Raw genomic sequence first — 6000 nt, forward strand, 5'->3', positions numbered from 1 at the left:
AGCTCTTTCTCTGTAGCCCAGGCTGGAGAGCAGTGATGTGATCGCAGGTCACTGCAGCCTCGAACTTCAGGGCTCAAGCAATCCTCCACACTTAGCCTCCTGAGTAGCTGGGACTATAGGCACACAGCACTACGCCCAGCTAAGTGATATAATATTCTTTGCAGATAGACCGTGATAAGTTAAAGATGCAAATTATAAATCTCAAATGTGATGGTTAATTTTATGTGTCAACTTGACTAGGCCATGGGGTGCCAGATATTCAGTTAAACATTATTCTGGGTACGTCTACAAGGGTGTTTCTGCATGACATTATTTGAATCAATAGACTGAGTAAAGCACATTGCCCTCCCTAATATGGGTGGACCACATCCAATCGATTGAAGAACTGACAAGAACAAAAAGGCACTCCTGCCAGTAGTGGAAGGCTCTCCCTGCCTGAATGTTTTTGAGCTGGAGCACTGATCTTCTCCAGCCTTTGGACTCGGATTCAGACTGGAGTTATGCCACTGATGCTCCTGGGTCCCCAGCTTGTCAACTGCAGATCTTGGGACTTCTCAGCCTCCATAATCATGCAAGCCAATTCCTTATAGTAAATCCTCCTCTGTCTGTCTATCTATCTATCTATCTATCTATCTATCTATCTATCTATCTATCTATCTACCTACCTACCTATCTGTCTCCTATAGGTTTTGTTTTTCTGGAAAAATCTGACTAATACATTAAAATAACAGTAACCACTAAAAATTAAAACAAAAAAGTAGAGTTAATAAGCCAACAGTTAGTTGAAATGAAAGAAATCCTGACTAGGCCCAGTGACTCACACCTGTAATTCCAGCACTTTGGGAGGCCGAGGCTGGCAGATCACCTGAGGTCAGGAGTTCGAGACCAGCCTGGCCAACATGGTGAAACCCCATCCCTACTAAAAATACAAAAATTAGCCAGGCATGGTGGCATGCGCCTGTAATCCCAGCTGCTCTGGAGGCTGAGACAGGAGAATCGCTTGAACCCAGGAGGCGGAGGTTTCAGTGAGCCAAGATCGTGCCATTGCACTCTAGCCTGGGGAACAAGAATGAAACTCTGTCTCAAAAACAAAACAACAACAACAAAAAGAAATCTTAAAACATATTCAATCTAAAAAAAGGCAGAAAAAGAGGAAAAGGGGAACAAATAACAGATAGTATAAATAAAAAACAGATAGCAAGATGGTAGATTTCAACCTAACCAAGTCAATAGGTTTAAATATCAATATAAGAGTAGAGATTGTCAGACTGAATAAAAACACAAGACTCGCCTGTAGTCCTAGCTACTCAGGAGGCTGAGGCTGGAGAACGCCATGAACCCGGGAGGCGGAGCTTGCAGTGCGCCGAGATTGCACCACTGTACTCCAGCCTGGGTGACACAGCAAGACTCCGTCCCAAAAACAAACAAACAAACAAACACAAGACTCGATCATATTCTGCCCACAATAAATCGCTTTTAAATATAGAGACACAGATAGGTCAACAATAAAAGGATAAAAATTCCCATTCACATCAAAAAAAAGTTTGAGTGACTATATAAATATGATATATATATATATATTTTTGAGACAGGATCTCTGTTACCCAGGTTGGAGTGCAGTGGTGGTGATCATGGCTCACTGCAACCTTCACCTCCCAGATTCAAGAGATTCTTGTGCCTCAGCCTCCTCAGAGGCTGGGATTACAGGCACATGCCACCACGCCCGGTTATTTTTTTATTTTTATTTTTATTTTTTGAGACAGAGTCTCGCTCTATTGCTGGAGTGCAATGGTGCCATCTCGGCTCACTGCAACCTCTGCCTCCTGGGTTCATGCAATTCTCCTGCCTCAGTCTCCAGAGTAGCTGGGATTACAGGCATGCACCACCACACCCGGCTAATTTTTGTATTTTTAGTAGAGATGAGGTTTCACCATGTTGGCCAGGCTGGTCTCAAACTGCTGACCTCAAGTGATCCACCCGCCTTGGCCTCCTAAACTGCTGTGATTACAGGTGTGAGCCACCACGTCTGGCATAATTTGTATACTTTAGTAGAGGTGGGGTTTCGCCATGTTGGCCAGTCTGTCTCAAACTCCTGGACTCAAAAGATCTGCCCACCTCGGCCTCCCAAAGTGCTGGGATTACAGGCATGAGCCACCACGCTGGCTATATATATATATATATATATATATATATACATACACATACACACACATATACATACTAGTATATATATACATATATAGAATATAGATACATAATCTATTGTATATATATTCTATTATATATATTCTAGTATATATATATATTAGAAAATAAGTTGTGCTTTAGAACAAGGACTATAGCCATGGACAAAGAAGAGCATTACATAATGACAAAGGGGTCATTTCACTAAGAAAATATATCAATCCTAAATGTGGTACACACCTAATAATAGAGCTTCAAAAATACATGAAGCACCAAAAATGATAGCATTGAAAGGAGAAATCCACAAATTATAGTTGGATATTTCAACATTCTTCACTTGGTAACTGATAAAAGAAGTAAAAAGAAAATCAGTAAGTATACAGAAGATTTGAACAACATCAAATACTTTGACCTTATTGATCTTTACAGATATTCCACTCAGCAATAGCGGAGTCCACATTCTTTTCAAGTGTACATGGAACATTCACCAAAATAGACCATAATCTGAGCCATAAATTAATTCTCAATAAATTGAAAAGGATTGAAATTATATAAATTATGTTCCCTGACCAGAACAGAAGTAAACTGAAAATCAATAACAACAATAGCCAAAACATCTGGAAATGAAACAACACAATCTTAACCCGTAGATCAACTAAGAAAGCATGAAGAAAATTAGAAAATATTTTGAACTAAAGGAAATTGAACAATACCACATGTCACAAAGTGTAAATGCAGTTAAGGAAGTGCTCACAGGGACATTATAGCATTAAATACTTACATTAGAAGAGAAGAAAGGTCTGGCAGCAACACATTAAGCTTGCACCTTAAGAAGTTAGAAAAAAATAAAAGAGCAAATTAAACCCAAAGTAAGCAGAAGGAAGGAAATAATATAGATGAGTGAAAATTACTGAAATAGAAAATGTGTAAACAACAGAGAAAATGAAACCAGCCAGTTTTAAGAACAGCCAGTTTTTTAAAAGGCAGACTGATCAAGAAAAAAAGAGAAAACACAAATTACCATTATCAGGAATGAATGAACATCACTACAGATCATATAGACATTAAAAAGATACTAAGGAAATATTAGGAACAACTATATGCAAATAAACTAAACACTATGGAATACATTAACAAATTTATTGAAAAACACAAACTACCAAAGCTTTCCCAAGAAGAAATATATAATCTGAATAGTCTTATGTATGAAAAGAAATTGAATTTGTTTTTTTTTTTTTTTTTTGAGACGGAGTTTTGCTCTTGTTGCCCAGGCTGTAGTGCAACGGCGCGATCTTGGCTCACAGCAACCTCTGCCTCCCTGGTTCAAGCGATTCTCCTGCCTCAGCCTCCCGAGTAGCTGGGATTACAGGCATGCGCCACCACGCCCGGCTAATTTTGTATTTTTAGTAGAGACAGTGTTTCTCCATGTTGGTGAAGCTGGTCTCAAACTCCAGACCTCGGGTGATCCACCCGCCTTGGCCTCCCAAAGTGCTGGGATTACAGGCGTGAGCCACTGTGCCCGGCAAGAAATTGAATTTGTATCAAAACTCTTCCCACAGCTGTGCATGGAGGCTCATGCCTGTAATCCCAGTGCTTTTTAAAATAAGCCAGGAGTGGTGGCACATGCCTGTAGTCCCAGATACTTCGGAGGCTGAGGCGGGAGGATCACTTGAGCCCAGAAGTTCAAGGCTGCAGTGAGCTATGATTGTGCCACTGTACTCTGGCCTAGGTGACAGAGAGAGACCCTATCTTAAAAAAAAAAAAAAAAAAAAAAAAAAAAGGCCAGGCCCGGTGGCTCAAGCCTGTAATCCCAGCACTTTGGGAGGCCGAGGTGGGTGGATCACGAGGTCAGGAGATCGAGACCATCCTGGCTAACACGGTGAAACCCCGTCTCTACTAAAAATACAAAAAATTAACCGGGCATAGGGGCGGGTGCCTGTAGTCCCAGCTACTCGGGAGGCTGAGGCAGGAGAATGGCATGAACCCAGGAGGCGGAGGTTGCAGTGAGCCGAGATTGCGCCACTGCACTCCAGCCTGGGCGACAGAGTGAGACTCCGTCTCGAAAAAAAGAAAAGAAAAAAAGCCAAAGAACAAAAAACTACAGTGAGCCATCACCTCACACCCATTAGGATAGACACTATCAAAAAACAAAACAAAACAAAACAAAAATTAACAGGTGCTGACAAGGATGTGGAGTAATTTGTACTCTGTGCTCTGTTGGTGGGACTGTAAAATGGTGCAGCCACTACGGAAAACAGTATGCAGATTCCTCAAAAATTAAAAATAGGATTACCATATGACTCAGCAATACTACTTCTTTTATTTATTTATTTATTTATTTATTTATTTATTTATTTATTTTGAGATGGAGTTCTGCTCTTGTTGCCCAGGTTGGAGTGCAATGGTGCGATCTTGGCTCACCGCAACCGCCGCCTCCCAGGTTCAAGTGACTCTCCTGCCTCAGCCTTCCGAGTAGCTGGGATTACAGGTACCCGCCATCATGCCCGGCTAATTTTGTGTTTTTAGTAGAGATGGGGTTTCACCATGTTGGCCAGGCTGGTCTCGAACTCCTAACCTCAGGTGATCCACCTGCCTCGGCCTCACAAAGTGCTGGGATTACAGGCATGAGCCACTGCACCTGGCCAATACTACTTCTTAATATATACCCAAAAGAACTGAGAGCAAGAGAGAGCTTGAGGAGATACTTGCACACCCATATTCACTGCAGCACTGTTCACAACAGCTAAGAGGTGGAAGCAAACCAAACGGCCATCAATGGATGAATGGATAAGCAAAATGTAGTATATAAATATAATGGAATATTACTTAGCCTTTAAAAATAAAGAAATCCTGTCACATGCTACAGTGTGGGTGAAACTTGAAGACATGCAAAGTGAAACAAATCAGTCAGAAAAAGACAAATACAGTATGATTCCACTTATATGAGGTATCTAAAGTATTCAAACTTATAGAAACAAAGTAAAATGATAATTGCCAGGTGCTGGGGAAAGAGGGGAATGGGGGGGCAGTTTTTACTCAGTGGGTATTGAGTCCCGTTTTGAAAGATGGAAATATTCTAGAGATCTGTGGCACAACAGTGTGAATGTGCTTAACATACTGAATTGTACACTTAAACAAGGTTAAGATGGTAAGATGTATTATATGTTTTTACCACAATTTTTTAAATGTACAAAAAACAAACAAACAAACAAAAAAACAACTCTGAAAAGCAAACAAGCAAAAAACCTCATTGCAAGATTACCACAAACCCCCCAGAATGAAGAGAGACAGTGTCAGGTGTTGGTAGGGATATGCAGTAACTGGATCCTGAGTCCTCTCTGTCATTTTTTTTTTTTTTGTAAAGCTTACTTCTCTATGGATCTCACACATTACTAGTGGGAGTGTAAACTGGTCAACCACTTTGGAAAACTGTCATTATTTAACAAACAAACATATTCCTACTCTGTTATCCAGCATTTCCACTCCTGGGTCTCCAAGTCCAGGCATCCATCAAAAGACACAGATGTAATGTTCATAACAGCTTTTTCATAATAGCTCCAAACTGAAAATAACCTTTAAGTCCACCAAGAGCCAAACAGGTTAAATACATTGTAATATATTCATACAACTAATATGACACAATGATAAAATGAATGAACTGCTGCCATATACAACACCATGGATAAGTCCCACACAAGTAATACTGAGCAGATGAAGCCAGACAAAAGAATACATACTTATGTTTATATGAAGTTGAAGGATTAGACAAAACTAATCTATGGTGATAAAAAGCCAAATAATTGTTAGGGGGTATGG

This window comes from Gorilla gorilla, chromosome 4, assembly GCF_029281585.2.
Source record: "Gorilla gorilla gorilla isolate KB3781 chromosome 4, NHGRI_mGorGor1-v2.1_pri, whole genome shotgun sequence".
Classification (NCBI taxonomy): domain Eukaryota; kingdom Metazoa; phylum Chordata; class Mammalia; order Primates; family Hominidae; genus Gorilla; species Gorilla gorilla.